Source organism: Ambystoma mexicanum, chromosome 1p (assembly GCF_040938575.1).
Source record: "Ambystoma mexicanum isolate Mex_15411 chromosome 1p, UKY_AmexF1_1, whole genome shotgun sequence".
NCBI lineage: Eukaryota > Metazoa > Chordata > Amphibia > Caudata > Ambystomatidae > Ambystoma > Ambystoma mexicanum.
This window is the reverse complement of record NC_090921.1, coordinates 1,478,505,159-1,478,528,358: the sequence shown is the minus strand read 5'-3', so window position 1 is coordinate 1,478,528,358 and position 23,200 is coordinate 1,478,505,159. Positions and strand designations below refer to the sequence as shown.

The 23,200-nt window shown below is 49.6% G+C and overlaps 1 protein-coding gene across 2 annotated transcripts in view; it reads right to left on the bottom strand.

Annotated features, from left to right (window-relative positions):
- Window positions 1-23,200, bottom strand: part of IQGAP3 (IQ motif containing GTPase activating protein 3) — a 1,503,259-nt gene that overhangs the window by 656,759 nt on the left and 823,300 nt on the right. The gene's annotated exons all lie outside the window — the stretch shown is intronic.

Genomic DNA, 23,200 nt, shown 5'->3' with positions numbered 1-23,200 from the left:
CAGGGATCGTATCTCTCCAGGACTGAAATCTCTACACTGGCTCCCAATGGCGGTGAGGATTAAGTTCAAAACCCTCTGCATTGTCCACAAGGCCTTCTGGGGTCTGGGGCCTAAATACCTTCAACTAGCTCTTCCTAAATATCTTCCTTCTCGAGCTCTTCGCTCTTCCGTCTCCAACTCCCTCTGGGTCAGCCGCTTCTCCAAGCAATGAGTTGGGGGTAGATCTCTCTCCGCGGCAGGGGCCTCCCTCTGGAACAACCGTTCTGCCTCCCTGAAACTTGAGGAGAACCATCTCTGGTTCCGGAAGCACCTCAAAACCTCTTTGCTTCCGCCTTCTCCCCCCCTCTCCCCTGCTATATTCTTGACTGAAACTGTACTCTACCTGCATCTGGGCCATGCTCTCCGGCTGGGGAAACCTGCTGGCGAACCTCCAGCACTTGGTGTTCGTCGCCGTCGCGAATAAGTCGATCTAGGGATTGCCTCATCGTTGGAATAGCAGATCCACTTGATCCTGCCGCAGTTCCCACTCGTGGCATGAGCGAAGCTCCCTGCTGAGTGAGTCGGCGTTGGTGTTCTTTATTCCTGCCAGGTGGAAGGGTACCAGAAACAACCCTTGGGCGACGGCCCAGTGCCACAGATCCTGCGCCTTCTTGGATAGGGCTGGGGATCTGGTGCCTCCCTGTTTCCGGATGTAGAACATCGTGGTGGTGTTGTCGGTGAAGATCCTCACCACCTTGCCCTTGAGGGTCAGAAGGAAGGAACTGAGGGCCCAGAACATGGCTCGGAGCTCCAGGACGTGTATGTGAAGTGACCTCTCCTCCGGGAGCCAAAGGCCTCTTGCGTGGAGATCTCCGGTGTGCACTCCCCATCCCTACAGGGAGGCAATCGTCGTCACCGTCTCCTGATGTGCCGGGGTCTGGAAGTCCATACCTGCCGCGAGATGTGCACGGGTGCCCCACCACCGGATCGCTTGGCGGAAGGTCTCGTTGAACGAGATCCTGTCTTCGAAGCTGCCCACCGCTTGCATCCAGCGGGCGTCGAGGAACTCTTGTAGTGGACGCATCCGCAGCCTGCACAGGCGCACGAGGTAGATGCACGAGGACATCATGCCGAGGAGGGACTTGATGGACCTTACCCTGGCCTCGTCCATGGTCGACAGCCGTTGCACCTTGCCCAGGATGGCCTTCGTTCTTTCCTCGGATGGGGAGGCCAATCGCACTACTGTGTAGAGCCTGGCTCCCAGAAACAGTGCGACTTGTGACAGAACCAAGTGGGATTTCGCTAAGTTGATGGAAAATCCCAGATCTGGAAGCAGTTGGATGGTCTTTGCCGTGTGTACGATGGCGAGTTCATCTGTCCTTGTTCGGATGAGACAATTGTCCAGGTAGGGTAGATGTGGATCCCCTGCAGGCGCAGTCGCGCCGCCACTGGTGCTAGGCACTTGGTGAATACCCTGGGTGCCGACTTAAATCCGAAAGGAAGGGCCTTGAACTGGTAGTGCGCCCTTGGACTACGAATCTGAGAAACCTTCGATGTCCTTTTAGAATGGGGATGCGAAAGTAGGCATCCTCCAAGTCCAGCGATGATAGGAAGTCACCCTCCTCCAGCTGCCCCAGCACGTGCTGGAGGGTGACCATCTGGAATTTCTAGGCCTTGATGTACTTGTTTAGACGACTGAGGTCCAGGATGGGTCACCAACCGCCTGTCTTCTTTCTTACGAGGAAGTATCGCGAGTACACTATGGAGCCCCGGAGCCTCTTTCGGATGAGCTTGATGGCTCCTTTCTTTAGCATCGCCCTTACTTCCAGCAGCAGTTGAGGGACGTGGTTTTCCTTCCTGGCCACGGGAGGAATGCGGGGGCACTTTGTTTTATAAACTTGAGTGTGTCTCCGCGGGCCAGGGCCTCCAGCACCCATCAGTCGGTGGAGATGGACTCCCACACGCTGACGAACTTCGCCAGCCAGCCTCCCACCGGGGTGCTCAGGTCCCCAAGAAGGCCTTGTGGACAATGCAGAGGGGTTTTCACAGGGTTCTTATCGATGGGTTGAAAAGAGGATTCCTTCTGCGGTGGCAGGGAAACTCTGGGCCCCGGGGTCGCCTCCACAGGCTTCACCAGGGCCGCCACGACTCCCTCGATAGAGGCCTTAGCCGGGTGAATCAAAGCCTTCACGACCTTGGGAGCGCTTGAGGACTTCACCTTGTGGGGAGGGTCATTGCCTCGCTCCTCCTCGGCCGTCTCTGTTGGGATCAACCGGGACTTCTCCCGAAGTTTTCCCGGGTTCTCTGATTTCCTCTTCCCCGAGCCAGAGTGTTGACTCGTGGTTGATGGCGTCGGTGAAAGCGCACCCTGCCTGGCAGCCGAGGAGCCCGACCGTTCGGCACTCCCGGTGCCTGCGGACTCGCGGTGCTTTGCCTTTTGTTGGGCCCCCGTCGCCAGAGCGCCCTCAAAGGACTTAGAAGACTGCTCAGACCTCTTCTTCTCACCTGCTGCTGGGCTCTTGCCCTCCATCCAGTTGGTGAGGCGGATACGCCGATCCTTCATGGTCCGCCCCGACATGTTCTTACAAAACGCACAGTCCTTATCCACGTGCGTTTTGTCTTCGTAAAGGCATCTAGAATGCTCTTCCTCCTTTAAGACATTCTGCAATCCGCATCCAGGGTGGTTCCTGAACAGTTTGGATCCAGGTGTCGTGTTTCCTTTGTCCTGGGCCATGTTCACGCGGAGTAGGCCTCAGATCTTCTGGAATCCGCCAAGAAGTGTAACTCGACGAAACTTCGCCCTTGAGGGGCGTAGAAAATTCCGAAATTGGTCCCCATTGATCGGAAGTAGAAACGGTGAAGCTTGAGGCTCGATTGACTGAAAAAATTTGATTAAACTCTTTGAAAAACATCGCAAAACGCAGTAAAAGCTCGAGAGCTACAGCACGAGGACTCCCAACACTTGAACGTGCAGTAAAAATCTGAAGATGGCTGCCAGAGGAGGGGCTTAGGTAGAGGGCAGTCATTGGCTCGGGGCAGTATGACCCAGAGACCAGTGATTGGTTATTAGGAGAAAGACAGTTCAGAAATGAAACAAACTGATTTTTTCTTTACCGAGGATTCCCAGCCTGACGACGGGGAATATTCATGAGCATGTGAATCCATGCCAGACCCCATGCTGGAGAATGTCGCCGTTACTGATAATAATCGTGGTGTTGTCCTTCTGGCCGAGCACAATTAGGTTCTGCCCAGTTTGTCAGACTGCCAGACTCATGGATTGGTAAGCTCATTTGAGGAGAAAGATTCCAGCAACACATCCAGCTCCACTAAAATGATCTGATCATGGACCTTGATGTAGAGATAAAACAGAAACCATTCAGTGGTGATCCTATCTCTACCAGCCGCAGATGGAGTTGCAGGCTCTACAGACTCATCTAACCAGAGGCTGGTCTCTGTTATGGGGACAGAGCTTACCGCACACATCTCCTTTCATTTCAATTTCCAGGTTTTGTGGCCTATTACGGTCTCATCTGTCAGATGTCCCCCATCCAGTACCTTTCCGTTAAGGGCATGTAGGAGTCTTCAATAGAGCTCAGAAAACCCATCAATCCGGATTGATTACCAGAGAAACAACTGGTTAAGCATATCTAAGAGTGCACAGATTTGGTTCAAATCAAGGGGAGTTCTAACAGCTTCATATCGCTCTCTGCGGACTGTCTTTTTTGAGAGCTCAATTGGGTAAAATTCCCTGAATGTGGGTTTATCATACAACCAGTCACACATGGGCATACAATTGCCACTCTGGCCACAAAAAACCCATGGCAAGAAAGGCTGCAAGGGTGTGAAGGCAGCTGGAGAATCAGCAAGGGCCAGAAAGATCTTACCAGCCTTTCGTACCTTGGCTGGTTGATCCTCCTTTTTAAATGAACATCCCTCCTGCTTTTTCCTAGGAGTCTTTGTTAGGGAAAATCCGCATTTATGGCTAATTTCCCTCACCTAGTGAGTACCCCAGCAGCTTTGCTGGACTTCTGGAGTGAATTTTTTTCCACTTGGGAGTGAGAGATTTTCCCCCACTCTTACCTATGTTTTGCCATGTGTATTTCTCTGTTTTTGTTATTGTGGACTCTGAAGTACACCACTTCAGTAGCCCCCTTCTTGTTGGTTGTCACACAGCACCTTCAGTGCCGTGGCACAGGGTTCTCTTTGAGACTCCCCCCCCCCCCCCCCCCAACTCCATTTCTGAGGCGACTACCGTCCCCCAGAAAAGGGTAAAGTTACCATTAACTTTACTTAGCAATCTACCACAGATCCAGTACACCCCATCTTCCATGGAGTACTGGAAAGGGTTAATTCCTATCCCTTTTTATCTGTACCTCCTAGAACATTGTTTTGCTCTTTTAACATTTAGACTTGGCTGGTGGCAGTGGTATCTAGCCTAACTTTTCTACCGCGATTATATTAGATAAAAGTGGTATTGTTCTTGGCTATTATATTAGCCTTGAACATAAACCCGCTTCACCAAATGGTCTTTCTTTTGGCTCCGGTTGAGTTTATTCAACATTTCTTTTTGTTAAAGTCCTTCTTGTGTTTTACTTTGCATGGCAAACTAGGTTCGCCTTCTTTGTTCACTGTCTTTTGGCGGGCTTCTGCTCAGAAGCCCTCCTCAAGGCGCCTGGGTGTCTAGGTGGGCTGAATGTGAGGGAGGGCTGTATTCACCACCTGCACAGGGTATCCTAGGAAACCCAAGTCCCACTTTGTCATCTTTGGCCAGGGTAGTTGTCCGGGCTGGACAACCCACCTGCTGGGTGATTGACAGCCAGGCTGCGTGCATGGTTTTTTTTCCGCATAAAAGGCAGGTCTCTTGGGCTAGAAGTCAGATTCGCCACTGGAACTACAAGGAACCGAAGAGAAGCGGAGAGAACGACGGCTGCTGCAACTACCCCGTCCCGGTGAAGCCCTGCTGCAGTCCTGAGTTATCTTCCCTTCAACGACTAAGAGGAGATCCAGTCCGGAGTCTTCTTCCCTTGAGCCTGGTGGGGATAACCAGCTCATCTTCCACAGCCAGAGGATCCTCTTCCTTGGTCGAAATCGCTGCACATTGCTGTAGTGGTCCGGATAGCCACCTGAAGAGCCTCTCCTGTTTTTAAGGAGAGCACCTTTTATTCCTCGTCGCTGCTTCCGGCTTCATCCCTGTGTGGTGCAGACCCCCTTCAGACATCCTCCTTCACAACGAAGCTCCAGGAATCGTGGGTCTGCGGGAAACCAACAGGAACAACTGTCAGGGCACCAGCTGCACCATTGGAACAAGGTACTGTGTTCTGCTTGAGGAAACTGGGTGAATCCCTTTTCTTCATTTCCAAGGCTTGCCCCCGTCTTCTCCCCCTCTTATAACTTTTGCTTCCGAACATTGACAATATCGAAGTACTTTTGGCTACGTTGAATCTTGAACTGTCTGTGTGATCTTCGGCAACAGGCCCCCGGTGTCATTCGACCCTGGCTCCGGCCCTTTGACTTTTGAACTCCTGTCTCTGAGTGTTTCTCGATTCTGTCTGCCTAACCAAAATATTGCCTGTGATTTTTGCCTCCAACTCCCTCTGGGTATCTCAGGTGCTAAGTGTGTTTTTGCCCCCATAGCATTTCATTTCACGGATACGCGTTATTTAGTAGACCGAACTGTCAAAAAGTGATCGCAATCGTATTCCCAGTAACGTGTTTTGTTCATAACACCGGTTCATTCAAACACAGGGTACTTACCTTGAGACATACTGTACAAAGTGAATTGGTTAGTTGTAGTATATTTAACGTGTGGTTTTTGTTTAAGTTTAATAGAAGTGTTGGGTTTATAATGAATAGTTTAAAAATAAATGTACTTATATTTTTCTACCTGAAACCTTGAGTCAGTGTTTGCTTGAATCACAGTAATTGTGGGCCCTTTGTATAATCACTGCTACTGCTCATATACTCTTGAGATAAGCCTGGCTGCTCTGCCACTGCTACCACGTTGACATAGCGGTACAGGCTTGTACCAAAGGTAAAACTTGTATTGCTACCTGTAGTCTTAAGTGTGTGTAGTGGTCCCTAAGGGCACTGCACAGGCTTGTGCCTAACAATCTTGCTAGGTCTTTGCATTGTGTATATCAACCTCTAGACAACAAATACAATGAGCCAAAAGAATTCTCTCCAAGACATTTCTCATGGCTTTTACCATCTGTTTAAAATGGAGGATATAGAAATTTCTTAACTCCCTAGGAAGGTGTATCCCTAAATACTTTAATGCGTACCATTCTCTGGACATGCCACATGTCTATGGCTACTGAATCTGCCTCCTCCCTGCTATTACCTATTTGAAACACATTTTATTCAACCCGGAACACCGACATGTCTCCATATATGCACAGGGGGATCCATTACTGGCCACGGGCAAATTCCTGGCCCTGTCAGATGGAGCACATCATATGCAAAAAACAATATTTTAAATTCAAGTTCCTTGCACCTGATACCTTAAACCGTACTTATGCTTGCAGAGCGCATTTGCGAGAGCCTTGAACACAAGGACATACCGAAGTGGCGATGGGGGATCCGTGGCCAGTTCCCCTTAACAGCCGAAATCATGTCAAGACCATACCATTCATCCAGACCTTTGCATTCGGGTTCTTGAATAGCACTGCCATCCCGGCATGAAAGTAACCCCATTCCAGATCTTTACAGGGCAGCTTCCAGAAATGCCCATTCCAGGACGTTAAATGCTTTTTTCCGCATCCAACAAGATATGGCATGCCTCCTCCTCCCTTGCCTGAGCAAGATGTATGCAGTGCAGAGTTTTCCTGATTAAGCGCACCTTTATGTATAAGCCTACTCAAAGGCCAGAATCCTAAAATCTGTATTTAGAAGGGAAATGGGCCTGTAATAACCACATTGCATGGGGTCTTTGCCATCTTTCGGGATAACTGTAATGAGGGCTTGCAACACCAAACAGAGGTTTCTGTCCCAGTAGTAAGTTATTAAACAGGTTTGGTGAGAAAGTAAGCCAGATATCCTGCAAATATTGTATAAAATCTCACCATAAGTCCCTCCTCTCATGGGGCTTTCTCAGTCTGCAGGTTTTATTATATTAATATAATTACCTCCTTAAAGGAAATCAGAGAATCCAACCATTGCTCACTCAGAGACAAGCCGCTTAACCGTATCAAGATACTGCCTAATGCCTTTAAAAGTCACCATTCAGCTGAGGTATACATGTTCTCATAGTGTCGTCGAGATTCATCAACAATCTGCTCCCTGTCTCTGACCTCACCGTCTTTATTCTGTATACCCCCAATCATTCAGGCACAATTGTTGACTTGGCAACCGATATAACAGCAGTCCCACTGCTTTTTCCACCTTCTCATGATATTTTTACTTGAAAAATCACAATTTCCATATGTTCTCATGGGTTAAAAGGCCCCGCCCTGAACCTTATAACAACTTCTTTAGGAGCTTTTCGCTTGTCGTCCTCCCCATTTCTACCCTCAGCTGCAAATCTCTTCTCAGATTTGCCTCCTTTTCTCCACTTTACCCAATTTTAATGCCTCCAGGCCAGATCAACTCACCCCCTCAGTCGCTTTTAATCACTCCCAGACCATAGGCAGCTCCACTAGTCCATCATCATTAAGGTGGAAGTATTCTTGGATCATCTACAACAATGTCCCGTCCATTCCCCAGAAAATACATACACCAGGTCATGGTCAGACCAAGTTCCAGGATATATAGACATCAATACCCAAAGGTACATTTTCGCTTATATGGGCAATAAATAGCCACCACGGTTAAAGGGGTACCCAGAAACAATTTAGGAATAGAGTAAAGAATCACACCCGACTCCTGTGGAAGTTCTTGCAATAAGAATATTCTTGCTAATGTATTTATATTCTCAAATTTAACATGTAAAATGGATTTTAGGTTTTCTCATCAATATTAAACAGTTGCGTCCAGAAAATGCAGTAGAAACATCTCAATTACTGATTTATTGGGAGAGTGCCGACTGCAAGGCCATCAGTTTTGCCCCTCCCGGGCTTTGTCAAGGCTTAAATTCGGTGCAAAAACGTGCTTGTAACGAAAGCGGTACACCGGAAACTGACAAACAGAATTAAAAAGGAGGAATATTTTGAGGCTAAGGGTGAACACATCTGATGCTTCAGAGAAAAATGCTATTGAGACAGGCCACAACATATTAAGAACCGCTATGTTAAGTAATCGTTTATGAATCCTGGGGAACGCAGAGAGCAAGAGCACACTGAAATTATCATCCAATTAACTCAATAAATAAGAATTCAAACAGGTTTTTGCACCGAAATTAAGCCTTGACAAAGCCTGGTAGGGGCGAAACTGATGGCCATTCAGTCTGCACTATCACAATAAATCAATAAAATAATTGAGATGGTTCTATTGGCTCAAAGACGCATTTGGAAAGTTTCTTAACATGGTTGGATATCCATGATGAATACATTAAGTTCACCATGTCATATGATCAGAAATTACCGTAGTGACTAACGTACTCTTAGTCCGTAGTCCCCTTTCCTCCATACAGCATGGGCGTCCCTTCCAAGGGACGGCAGAAGGAACCTTTTTCACCAGAAAAAAACCTTCTTCCCCTTTAAATTTAGAGGTGCACAGGGGTGCCTTAACTCCGCCCCCCGGGCCACACCTCAGTCCCCATAGAAACGGCGACAATAGATTAACATTGCCTAATGACACCAGTTTTATTAGGGGGAGGTTGGTGGGACGTATGTAGGAAAGGGGACTTAGGAGTAATAATAAGTTAGTCACTACGGTGAATAACTTTTAATTACTGTTACATCCCGTCTCCTTTCCTACATACTGCATGGGCGATTACAACTGAGTCTAGCCCCAGGATGGAGAGGAGACCCTCCTTAAGAAAACAGGTTTCTAAGAACAGCCCGTCTGAAAGCCGCGTCTGACCTAGAACCGGCATCCAGACAGTAGTGCTTGCAGAAAGCCGAAGGGGTGGCCTATGTGGCCGCCCTGCTAATGACTTTCCAGGGGACATGCCGCTGGAAGGCGATGGCCGTTGCCTCGGCTCTGTCCGCATGGGTGTGCATGTTGGCCGGCAGTGCCTTACGCTGGCCCTTGTAAGCTTCTTTGATGGCTGAGACCATCAAACGGCTATGTAGGCCTGATACCCTGGTCTTGATCCGCAAAAGGTGACAAAAAGTGTGTCCGACTTGCGTAAGCCCTTGGTCCTATCCAAGTAGAATTTCAGGGCACACCCGACATCAAGGCAGTGCAGAATTCTCTGTGCCTCGTCTTTGGGCTCAGCATAAAACGGAGGTAGCACTATTTCTTTGTTCAGATGGAATGCAGAAGGCACCTTGGGCAAGAATGCTGGGTGTGGCCGCAGAACTACTTTATCCCTGTGAAACGTAGTTTATGGCTCTGAGGCAACCAGCGCCTGGATTTTGCTGATTCTGCAAGCCAAGCTGAGGCCGGCTAGCAAGGCTGTCATATTGGTGACCAGCCTGATGTCCGCGGATGCCATTGGTTCAAATGGTTTGTGCGCCATGGCACCCAGAACTATGTTGAGGTCCCACATGGGGCGAGGCCTCTGGATGGGGGGGTACAGCCTGGCGAGTCCCATCAGATATTTCCTGACATTCGGGTTGGAAGAGGAAAAGATCTCCTCCTCCGAGTTTCTGTAAGCTCCAATGGCTGCCAAGTGTGGAAAGTGTCCACCTGCATGCCAGAGTGGGTGAGGTATGCCGAGAAGGGGAGCATGCCGTCCAAGGTACATGCAAGGGGGTTGATACCCTTAAGAGTCTGCACAGCGGCAGAACCTGGACCCCATGCTCTTATACTGGGCCCTGGTATATTTGCTGCTGGCGCCCTTTATGATCTCTAGATTAGTCTGGGAGAGGCTGAGGTGACCTAGCATTACCTGTTCAGGAACCACGCTGTGAGGGCTAGTTTCTGTGGAGCAGGATGGATGACCCTGCGCCCCTGCTGTGCCAGAAGATGTGCTGCTGGGCCAAATGGGAGGCGAATGGGCGGCTTCTTCAAGAGGCTGAACAGCTCTGAGAACCATGGCCTGGCCGGCCATCACAGTGCTATTAAAATGATACTGAGGTGGCGAGATTTCTTGATCTTGCATATTATCCTGTGTATCAGTGGTGTGGGCGGGAAGGCGTATGCTGTCATTCCGTCCCACTGAATCTGGAATGCCTCACCCAGGGAGCCAGGTCCCTGGCCCTGCCAGGAAGAAAACATTTGGCACTTCCTGTTGTCCCATGAGGCAAAGAGGTCCACTTTGGGGTGTGCCGTAGTACTAGATGGTTCAACTGCCACTCATAGTTGTCCGCCCCCAATCTGCTGAGCCTGTCTGCCTCCAGGTTGGATTCCCACATGCTGACTGCGAGCTTGCACAAGGTGGGGGGTGGGGATTGGTACCTCCCTGCTTGTTGACATAGAACATGCTGGTCGAGTTGTCTGTCTGAATGAGGACGACCTTGCCCTCAATAACCGGAATGAAGGCTGTGAGCGCCAGCCAGATGACCTTCAGTTCCAGCCAATTGATGTGGTACTCCTGCTCCTACCGGGTACAGGTGCCATGGACGCAGTGGTTGTCCAGGGTGACCCCCCCCCCAATCTCGAGAGAGGAGTCCGTGGTGATGGTGACCTGTGGGGTAGGTTGCCAGAAGGGCTTGCCCAGCCGAAGGTTGCAAACCCTGGACTACCATGTGAGGCTTGGGTGAAGTGATGGAGGAACGTTGATCATCTCTGACTGAGAGCCTCGCTCCTGGTTCCAAGAGGCTGCAAAGTGCAGCTGTATCCTCCTCCTCCTGAGTCTTGTGTGGGGACGGCAGGTAGGACTGCTGCCATGAGACCCAGTAGGTGGGGGTACCACCAGGCCAAGAGCACTTCTCTGCTCAGGAAGTGCGCGGTGGCCCTCTTGAGGGCTGTGACCTTGTCCTCTGAGGGAACTCTCAGAGCATGTGTCCCAAATGAGACCCAAGAAGGTCTGCGTGGGCTGCAGCTGCGACTTCTTGAGGTTGGGTGAAAAACCCAGCTCGTGCAGTGTGTTCATACGAGCGTGGGAAGTATGGTGCACTGCTTCCGGCTATGTCACCATGACGAGCCAGTCGTCGAGGTACGGGTGGATGTGGTGGCCCTGCGACCTGAGGAGGGCCGTGTTGTGACCCTAAGTGGGGTTTGCAGGTCAAAGGATACGCCGGGAGGAATCTTCAGTTGCTTTAATCAGATGATACATAGGAGATTCTTCAGATACATTCAGGATCAGAGCTGAGCCCACTGGCTCCCACCACCCAGGCTACATAATCTCAACATTCCCTGGGTAGAACACTCACCACACAGCCTTCCTTACAATCATACCCAAACACTCCATTCATGACATCACCACTCAGGCACACATCATACATACATCAAGAGGACAGAGAGGACAGAGAGTCACCCTAAACGCCTCCCTTCCTTCAAAGCCTAACAACCCTAACACCTCCCTTCCTTCAACCGACACCAACACCTCTCCTCCTACGAATGCACAAACACTCGCAAAGCAACACAGACATGCACACCATCATCCAGTTCCGGGCAACCAGGGCAGTGTCTCCAACATAAACAAGCCAACAGAGAACAAAACCCAGCCGCCTCAAATACTCTCACAACCCAACAAGAAGCACTGATCACTTTCCATTCCCCACTGCCACCAAGGAACCTCGCAGCTGCCACCTACGAGCACAAACGGCCCCACCGTGGGCATACACACCATACACAACTACAAACCCTCAAAGAACTCATAACTCCTTTTATTCAACCCCTGCCACGGGCGAATCGTGGGGCTGCCACACCCACGCACAAACTCCCAGCAACGGGAAAGACCAGGTCCTGCCCCAATAAAGCAAGCACTATCACTCACTCACCCCGGAGCGATCTTAATTAGACACCAGGACCCATATACCACACACACATTACCAGACAGCCAGCAACTCATTCACACCAGGGCCACTAAAACCAGAGGAAATCCAAAACAAATACCCAAACACCGATCCCAGATTGGCGGTCGTTCCAACCTGAGCCATCTACATGCAAGTCTCAACCCAACACATCACTAACAATGACTAAAACCTCCGGAAACTGGATGGAAAAGTCAGAATTAGCCCTAAAATTACAGAGAAGTACCACCAAAAAATGAAACTCCCTGCTAATCAATTTAAGAAACAAGAAAATCTACCCAAGCCAACTCACAACTTGGAAAGCATACAACTTGGTAAACCTTGGGGTAAAACACACACGCACCCCTTAACTCACCGTCAGACACAAGACATGAAGGCGTCCCCACACTCTCGCGCCGCGAACAGCATGCAGGCAGCGTCCTGCCAAACTCCCATTCCTAAAACCAGTTACCACTAAAAACACCAAGTGTAACACTAATTAATGGGCAACACACACCCATGCTCGAAACCCATCAATGGCCCATTCACACCCATTTTTGTAATGCACATCAAAGGGCAACGCACACCCATGCTCATAACACTCATAATGTACATAACATCTTCACAGAAGATTTTTCATAAAGTGAAATATAATATTTTAACATTTCCTAAACTAAACACATTTTGACAGGGCCTTCCTAAATTTACAAATTCAAAACATCTGCTTTTACGAATTAAATCCAAAAAGTCCAAGTTGCCCAAAACTTCAACGTAACAAACCTGAAAATCCTCAAAAAGTAGTTACACTAGCACAATCACGCATACATACATTCTTACAACCTCACAAGTTACATAGCTGGAACAATATGCTACTTCAGAGTCCATGTAATGTTACCTGAAAAGCCTCAAAGCGTTAATACTAAGATCACCAATATTTCAGGCTGATCTTCCTAATGCCACGTTCCAGATTTGTAACAACCAGCAACACCTCAAAACATAAACGTTTACTCTATGCTACAGATCATATATTATTCACACCCACACAACGTGCTGCCAAACAGTCAACGTTACCAAATTCCTTCACGATAAAGCAGCACAACACGAAACACTAAAACATTCCAATCTGCGTGAACACGTGAAGAATAATCAGATCAAAAGAAAAGTGCATTGTGTGCAAGAAATAGATCCATCTTTACGCTTACTCTTAACATTTTACAGTTTTGTAACATTGCAAATGAAATCATTGGAAACTCATATCTCCTTCTTCCTTTCCTTTACACAGATCAGGCGCTTCCCAACTCCAATGCTGTCCGAAACTCACGTTGCTGGCATAGCTCAACATATCCGAAATCTCCACCATGGCCCTCGGCCACGACCAGCGCGATCAACAGCACAGCATCACGAAAGCACCTCGGGCCTCCACTCTGGCGATGAAACCCCACTTGGTTTTCCTCAATAAAATCTTGGTTGCTACTCACTGTGTTGCGTCTTCCTTCCACGAGCCACAAAAATCACTTCCCATGGCAAGTTTTTTTTAATGCTGAATCTATTGTAGTGATGTCTCCCGCAGCTCTCGACTCCTGCCACTGATTAAGGATCCACGCTCGTACCAGAGCGGTCCAAGACAGGCTGGATGCCTTTTCCTGTTCACGCTCACAGAAACGTCGGATGGTTCCTTACTCTAATCCGGAAATTTGACCCTTCGCACCTCTACACTGTCACCAAGACGTAACGTGTTTCACGCGTCATAGACAAACTGTAGGTGGACAACCACGTTCTAAACACTCGCCAGCTCGCACAGCACACAGTGTGACGTCACCACACAGGAGCCAGGCTCCAAACAGAACAGAGCTCCTGACCACCAACTGACACCAGAACCAAGCTTGCCCTGCTGGAACTCAGTAGAAAGTCATCCCTTTCACTTTGTTCTCCTGGTTTAAGTCCATGCTCCTGCCCCTCGTGGTCAACCGTTACAGCACCCCTTACATGTCTCTCTTAATGTTCTCCGGCAAAGGCTTTCACAGCCCACATGACTTCACAGCTACAGACTATCCTTGGTCCTTACGATCACTGGCACCCCCTACTACACAGAAGACACTTAACTCCAGGTGCCTGCTGCCAGGACGTCCTGGACCCACTCTAAACTCCTTAGTTACTAGTGGGGCAGTGCCAGACACAGTCTCTCCAAGCCTTCGGGGTAGTCTGTGGTTACGGGTTCCTCTCCCCGTTACTGTCTGCTACTTTTTGGAAGCCGTTTAAGGCACCTTCTTCACCCCTGGGTGGTGGGACTCATCATGGAGGGCAGTGGGCTCCGTCACTTTTTTCAGTCTCTGTGATCCTGTGCTGCCCACCCCCCTCCCGCCCCCTGTCTCCTTTTCCTTTCTCTTCACTCCCTCTGGCCCCAAACACACAGGTACTTGTCAGTCGCTTCTTCTCTCGTGTTCCCATCAAGACCGCCTCACCGCTAATTTATGTTGTGACCCTAAGTGGGGTCTGCAGGTCAAAGGAGACACTGGGAGCCGGGAGAATTCTTCAATTGCTTTAATCAGATGATACATAGGAGATTCTTCAAATAAATTCAGGATCAGAGCGGAGCCCACTGGCTCCCATCACACAGGCTACATAATCTCAACTGTCCCTGGGTAGAACAGTGACCACACAGCCTTCCACACAATCATACTCAAACACTCCATTCATGACATCACCACTCAGGCACTCATCATACATACTTCAAGAGGACAGAGTGTCACCCTTAACAGGCCGCCAGTGTTCATCAGCCTGGTAAAGACCCTGGGGGCAGAGTTGAGGCCGAAAGGAAGCACCTTGTATTGGAAATGGTAGTTCCTGAATCGTAGAAAAGAACGATGAGGCTGCCGGATCGGGACGTGTAGGTACGCATCCTTCAGATCCAGGGAGCACATCCAGTCTCCCTTGCACAATGTCTGCGGTTTCAAAGCTGGCGTAACAATCTTGAATTTTTGTAGAGGTAGGGAGAGGTTGAGGGTGGCAAGGTCCAGCACAACTCTCAGGCCCCGCCTGGTTCTTCTTCTGAATGGCAAAAATCCTGGAGTAAAAGCCCAAGCCTTGCTGGAAGGCTGGGACTTACTCCACTGCCTGGCTCTGTATGAACAACCGGATCTCTGCCAAAAGAGTTGCTGTCCCAACCTGTGGGAGTGAGGGGAGGAGAGGCTGAGATAGGGAGGCGGTACCCCATGGAGAATACAGAGAGGATCCAGGGGTCCGCCAAATTCTGGCACCAGAAATGTGAATGGAGAGCAAACCTGCCCCCCCCACACACTGGAGACATGTGGACAAGGAGGGGCGTGTCATGCCTTCTTTCCCTCTGAGGCTGTTGCAGAGGAGGGGGACTGGACAACGCGCTTACTCACCCCCCCCTCCTTTTTGTTGTTTGCGCCGATGCTGAGTCAGCAAACGGTCAGGCTGCCTGGACCTCTGTTCTTGGAAGCTGCAGAACCCTCCGTAGGTACGCCCCTTGTCCGAGCGCTGCTGTGACTGGGTGTACGTTTTGGGTGTGGTCTTGGTCAAGATGGATAAAGACTTGGCCGTTTGGGAGCTGTTTTTCTTTTTGTCCAGCTCCTCGTCCGTTGTGGAGTGGAAGAGGTCACCCCCTTTGAACGGAAGACCTAAGATGCAATCCTGGACACCCGGGTTGAATTCGTAGCACGGAGCCAGGCCGTTCTTCTCATGTCTGTGGCAATACAGATGGCACAGCCAGAGGTGGCAATGTGGGCCATGGTGGACTCCATGATGTCTGCCAGCACTATCTTGGGCTCTGCCAATCCCGCCTTGAATCGTGATCAGCTCTGTGCCTGAAGCTCTGGGAGGAAATCAGCAATTTCCCTCCAGAGCCTCTGGTGAACGGCCACCAGCATGGCATCCACATTCGCTTGACGAAGGTGCAAGGACGCGTTGGAATGCAGCTTCTTCCCGTACGTCTCCAAGATCTTCTCCTCCTTGCCTAGCAGCGCCTCAGAGGAGGAGGCTGAGGACCACTGAGGCTTGAAGTATAGTGATGCTGCAGCGATCACCTAGGAGTGTGGCTAAGGATGGGCAAATAGCAAGAGTGTATCCCCCTCCACCTGCCTGTACTTGGTGTCCAGGAGTTTGTTCACCGGCTGGACTGAGTGGGGATTGAGCCAACCCTTCTTGGCCAAGGCAACTACGTCATTCTACATCAGGATGCTCATTCTGGTCACAGGACGTAGGGTGAGGACTTCTGCAAGGACCCACTCTGCTGGTTGCTCGACCTTGGGTTGAGGAAGGCCCAAGTACTCTGCCAACTCTGACAGTCGTTGTGGTAGACATTGGCTGAAGATGGTGTGTCTGGGTCTTCTTCCTCATCTATGTCCGCCTGCGGGTCCTGTTGGTCAAGGACCGGAGGAGGGGAGTTGGGAGCGAGGGGCTGCAGTGTGGAGACCGGAGCCAGAGGCGGAGGCTGTTGCGGAACTGCCTAAACAGGAGGCTGGCAGGGCCCAGGGGCGTCTGCACCGGAGTCTGCGGCGCCGGAGCCATTGGTGGGAGCCCGTCCCTGATGGCATCCCTGAGGATGTCCTCCATCCGAGGAGATTTCATGAGATGTCTAAAGATGTTAATCAAATTCATCAATGAATGTTACATGTTTTTTATTGTTTTTTCATAAAAGATCATTTATAACATTAAAATATATTTTTTAAACAAACACTGCTCTGATACAAGCACTTATGATTTGTGAATACTTCAGCCTGCATAAAGTGTAACACAAAATCCGTTAATTGTACAACTTCAGAAATATCAGCAGGCCCCTCCCTCCCCATTGACTACAGAAAAGTGCCTCAAAGCCCCAGTGTCACCCCAGCAGCACTAATTAGACTATGGCCTTGCATGCATGCAAGCCCTTCCCCCAGGTTTAAATGACCTGTCACTCAACCAAGTACACTTTTTTGTTCAACTTTTCCCTCAAACCATAACCTCACTCCCAGCCACATTCCCTTTTATTGTCTCTTCTCCCTCCAGCCTCTACCTATGCCTAACCCACCACAACCTACCAGGAATGTACTTCCTGCCCCCTAAGCCTATTCCTCCTCATCTCGGATCCCCCACAAGGTGTGCTATGTCCCTTTATGATCCGTTTGTCACCTCTTGACTTTTTTGTTTTTTATTCCCCCCCTTACAATCTGTCCGCCACCCTTCTCACCTAGCCTTCCCCAACGCACCCACCATCCGCAACCCCCAACAGCTAACCAAAACACCTAGAGACATACCCCTCCACCAAACCCGGGTCTCTGTCCCCTTCCCTGCTTACCCTTACCCCACCTTATCCCCCATTCATAAGGCAGCTCTCCCTCTAAATCTTCATGATTGTAACTCTCAGCGCATAGTATGTCATTTAAGTGAGGGGGTAGTCAATTTCAAACTTCCTAGCAGCATCTTCATTCCAGGCCTAAGGGCCTTAACCTGCCCTTCCATGTGCATCTTTCATGTCCTTTTCCACACCGAGTCTTCCTTATTTTTCTCCACCAGTTCTGCTGTGTCCCCCGGTATAAATGCTTCAGTGACTAGGCAGCACTTTCATTCTTCCCATTTGAAGAAGACAGTGAAAAAGTGTATCCCTCATTGACAGCGCCCCGCTTTTGTCCCTGAGCCAAGAAGTCAAGTCCCTGCACATTGAGTCTCATCAAGGTGTGTGGGGGTGGGTCTAAAAGATTCCAAAATTCTAATGTTTATACTTATTTACTGCCCAAACCCAGGACCTTCTTTATAATTTTCAACTTCTAGGCATAGTGAAAACACACCACCACGACGCATGGGTTCGCACCTCTTGCGCCTCCTCTGCTGTTAATTGTGGTTTTAATCCCTCCTGCGGCTGCAGATAGGCAAGCTATCCCTGATTTGCTTGTTCCACATTCAGCAGACTTTCACCTTCTCTCTCGAATCCAAAGGAACTTTTGGTTGCACCTCTACCGGTCCTTGATATGGTCCAGTTTTAGAGACAGTTCCTCAGCCCAATGCTCCAACAAATGCTTGCATCCATCAATCATCCTGTCTGATACTATTTGTATTTGGTAATAGAAAAATCCTTTAGAAAATACTTATTACTTCTAGTACAAATCATTCAATAAAACCAACCAACATCGGGAGGAAGAAAAAAGAAATTTAAAAAAGGAATTTCACTTTTGCCTTTTAAACTAAATAAAACACCCTTCATTCAATAAAAATAAAAAAAGGAACAAAGATGACCGAGAAAAAAAGAAAAAAACAGACAAAAGAGAGGGAGAAGAAGAGCAGCTATCCATTAGACGAGTTGATGTAAAAAAATCACTTCGAATCAAAGACAATAACCAAACAAAAATATTTCACAACTAAACATATCAATTGAGTTGAAGCAAAAAATCTATGATGTTCTCTTATGGCAGCTTTTTAGAAGTCACAATGTTATGCCTTTCTAGGACTTGTAATACCGCGGTTGTCAGGTCATTCCAATGTCCTGTGATCAAGAGATCCCAGAAAGATTACTCTATATAGCCACCCCCCCTACGCCAAATCTAGCAAAGAGTAGAAGTCTTGGGGGCCACGTTCCCTTGCACTCCAGCAGTAAGTGTTTTAAGGATTGTTTCTGTGGGATTTTGCACATATTGCATAAAGGATTAGAATCATCTTGTCTGTTACTGCACTAGTCACTTGGCTACCCTCTGAACTTCAGGCCCAGGTCCCTGGCCGCCCAGTTGCACACCTGCACTGCCTCCTGGCAACCCTTGCACTTGGGTCTGTATCTGCAACTCTACCGTCGCACTTGTCTGTACTTAACCCTTGCACAGCTACCTGCTGGCCACACTACTTGTTTTTGATCCTGTGTCCTGCCCTTGCCCTTCCTCCCCTTCTCCTGGCACTTTTTCCCTCCCCTCTGCAGTTGCGCGATCTCAATGTCACTAGGCCTAGTAAGATAGTTGTCTTTGCCCTCCCTTTGTTTCCCATATCTTGCCTCTTCGTGCCTTGAAACACTTGTGCATGAGTGCGTTATTAATGTCATATCAAGGTCTACAACATATCTGTTGATGTTCGGTTCACCTCCAACACTTCCACTCTTTAAGGAGTTTTTCCTGCTCTTCACCCCCTCCATTTTAAACCCCATATTGCCTCCAATTATAATTATAATTAGGCATTTATATAGCGCTACGAACCCTCAGGTATCTGAGCGCTACTTATTATTACCCACGGTGTGTGGTGCTCATTTATCGACCTCGGAAGGATGAAAGGCTGAGTTTGGCCCTGCCGGGATTCGAACCTGCGTTAACAGGCTCTGCACGGATGTCAAAGCGAGAGCTCTACTCGCTGTGCCACTTGACCGGCTGTGCTATATCGCGGGTTCTCCCTCACCCCTGCTTCCCTTTGTCTACCTTCTATTTTTCCAATGTATTATTTAACTTTCCCCTTGGTTTATTCCACTTTATGTCCCTTTGCTTACAGGGTCTAGTCACTTTACTTAAGTCCTAGTGTTTCCTGGTGTTCTCCAATCACATCGCCTCTGGAGGCCCTGTGCCCATATCCCCACCAGGCCTTTGCTTGCTCTAGCCTCCACAATATTCTCCCTTCATTGCAGCCTCTCCATAGTGAACTGCAGGCTTCCTAAGGTTCGGTAGGGCTCCACCACTTCAGTCTCACCTACAGCACTACAGGCTCCACCACTATTTGGCCTCTTCACTGCTGCTCAGGGCCCCCTAGAACTCCAATGGTCAGGAGGTGGTGGTTTTCACCTCAGTACTACCACTCCGGTCTTCCATTTGAAGCCTCAGGAGTGTCACAGACCAGCTTTCTTTAGCAGGAGAGTGCCCTAATTTGCAGGACAGAGATTATCAGCTTACACAAATGACTGTCCTCGGACACCCCCACCTCGGTGCACCCTCGTGTACATTTTACTCTACCACTTCTGCTCAGACCAGTGAGCTCTCGGCAAGGCCAACAGGGACCCCAAACTTCACTCTGCAGGCATTTCCATACAATCGCCTCTTCCCCCCTCATTGCCACCCGGCTCATCGCCAAAGGGAGGCTTACCCCTGCACTTACAAGGATGCATTGGACCACCGCCTGTCTGGCACCCAACTTGCGTGTTATCGCTTTCCCATCGCACACCAGCATCTCCAGTGACAGATCACTCAGCGCTTCTGTCACAGCTCAAGGGAGTATCTTTCTGCTTCACTACAATGGGGAACAGGGAGTATTGCAAAGCTGAATTACTGAACTATTTTCTCACTGCTCTCTAATAGTGCCGAGACAGCTTTTTTTTAAAACCAAACTTTGACGGATTTCCTCTAAGAGGAGGGAGTCTGGCACAGAAGAATGGCGGGAAGTAGTCAGCAGTTGGGTGAGATGGAGTCAGAAACCCCGACACAGGATCTTTTAGGTCCAAGCATATGAGGTGGTGCACTGCCACTCTGACAAACGGGGTAAAGTCTCGCCTCAGTGGAGAAGAATGGACAAAATACAATCTAAAAGTGTTTTGGACCAGGTGTTGTGAAAGGCACAGTGGAAGCCGCAACCCCACCTCTCTGGACACCTCTGCGTTTTCCCTGATGGGAGAATGTCACTGAGCCTGTTTTCCATAGAGTGATTGACTTGCACCACTGTAGGCAAATGAGAGGGAGTACTGAACTAAATGGCCATTGGGGGGATAGGTAGCAGTCTACCAGACAGCTAAATTCAAGAAAATAGCCATGGTCTTGGAAGTCTTCAACTAACCCAAGGAAACATTGTCTTTTACCCCAACAGTTTGTCGCTGATGAACCGTCTGCGCAGAATCGTTGCATGGACAGACAATCCATGAAGTACACAAACAAAAGTTTCTACATAAGACGGGCCCATTGTCCATTGCGAAGCCAAACTGAAGGGATTGGTGCACAGCTTACTTGCCATTCACCACAAGAGGTGAATTCTACTATTTCATGGTCTTCAAATTCTCTACTCGTGTGGAGTAGACTGCCTGCAGCAGGTGGATGTACTTGCGGAGGCATTGTGCAAAACTCTTGTGTCATATGGCATCCAATTTTCACACTACTCATCTGAGAGCAAAGAAGGGAATGCCGGAGACTGACATCACAGTAGAAGTCTGCACCACCAAACTCTCAGGAATGTGGTGTGTAGACAATCTGGGGTGCAGGAGATCCCACTGAGGCTTTTAGCAAGGTTATGGTACACAGACTGAGTCATGCTTCTGCCACAAAGACATAAAAGAGGCAGCTCCAGCAGCATTGAAGTGATTTAGGTTCTAACTCAGAGGACCCTCTCGCAGAAGGTCAGTAAGGTCAAATCAGACCACTGGCTTTCAGGACGCAGGCAACCTAAGACTCTCCCCGCCCTAGTGGCAATGGTGCTTGGGCGAAATTCAGGAGGCTTGCCATAGGCAGTAACTTAAGAGTCAAGCACTGGGGAGGTTTTTATTATTTGTTTACTTATAAAGCGCCGACCCACAGGCATCAGAGCGCACAGACACACCAGAACAAACAAAAGCAGACACAGCGTAGCTCACGGTACAGAATTCAAAGTCATACTGGATTGGGGTTTAGTTGAAGAGTAGGGTTTTCAAAGACAAACACAAAGAAACTAGGTTATTTTCAGTCCTAAGGTGAGAGGTAATGAATTCCACTGCCGGGCAGCTAGGGTGGGGAAGGCCTTTCCTAGTCTGTCTACCAGTCTCACTCAAGTGTATTGACAAGCGCCATGTCAGTCGAGAGTAAGTCCGCAGTGAATTGGGGCCAGCTTGGAAGAGGCATTACCCCAACACACAGAAGATCATCTGTGCATTAAGAAGGAATTAATCCAGTTTGTATCTTCTGGGGCACAGGAGTTCCGCAAGTTGTTCAGGGTTGAAAGTAGGCGACTATAAGGCCTTTGATATGGTCTCATGGCAATATATGTGGGCTGTTCTGGAGAAAATGGGACTTGCCCCAAATATGATCCAATATATCTAGTTGTTATACACCTGCCCCACTGTCAGGGTCTTGGTCAACTCCTTGACTTACCAACCCTTAAAGCTCCAAAGGGGCACACGTCAGGGCTGCCCCTTCTCTCCAATCCTCTTTGCACTGGTCATTGAGACAATGGCAGACTACGTCAGGGCATGACATTCCCACGAGGGCAATGGCAGACTACGTCAGGGCATGACATTCCCACAAGGGCATACGACTGGAAAATCCCCCTGACATGATATTGCTATATGCGGACGATGTCCTGCTATATATCAGGGACCGGTCTACTCATCTAGACCCCATATTGAGAGATATAACCAGAATGGGCACCTTCTCGGGGGGCGCTGTTGAGCAGCCTGGAAGACTGCTGCCTAGCCTGATCGCTCCGTGCTTCATCAACATAAATCCGTATACAACGGCAGATTCTCTAAAATCTCTCGGCTACAACTGCTATCACACACAGCTGACTGATAGAGGCATGCCTGCTTTGAATTCTGGAAAGAAACAGTGTCTGGGGACCGTGATATTGCAGTTTGAACTCTGCTCTGTGAGGGTGGCCCAGACCACGTAGTCATACGGGGTGGCCCGGCCCGAGACGTGGCACGTAAAATATAGGCGCCCGCGGCGACCCTCTGCCATCGGGTGCCGCTGCTGCGGGGAACACTGCTGGCGACTTCCCCGTTCCTTGCCCGGCTGTGCAGCTGGGGCCGGAGACGCAACGACTGCATGACCGCACTACGCAGTGCACCAGGCGTCACCACGGAGCCAGAGGAGCGGCTCGGATTCCTGGTTATCAATGCTACACCGGCGGAGGATCCTGTTGGGTGCTGTGTGCCGGGCGGCACCTGCGGCCGGTGAGGCGGACTTGGGGTGCTCACACAGGACACCTTAGCCACTGTGTCTGCCGGACCGGCGGCCCTCAACAGGTGAGTCTCCCTGGGGAGCCCCGCTGCAGGGCTTCCCTGCACCCTGTCCTACCTCCACTGGCGAACGCCTGGGCTCCGCCCTGCGGCGCGATCTGCTGTTGATGTGGGGGGGGGGGTGCCTAGACGTGCCCGCTTTCGGTTTCTGGGGGGACGCATAGATTCAGCTGTGGACCGGGGCAGACCCTCATTTACACGCTCCGCTCCAGCACCGAGCTCTCTGGCATCATCGTCGCTGCTGGACTGTGCAACAATCATCCTTGAGCCCCCAGGTGGCTCAGTTGCTCATGGACACCCGTAGAAAGCCTTCGCCCAAACAAAGTTCCTTGTCACTGTTAGTGACTTCCCTCTGTACTTCATCACTATCAGGGGCTGCACGGGGAGGGCCCCCCTGCCCTGG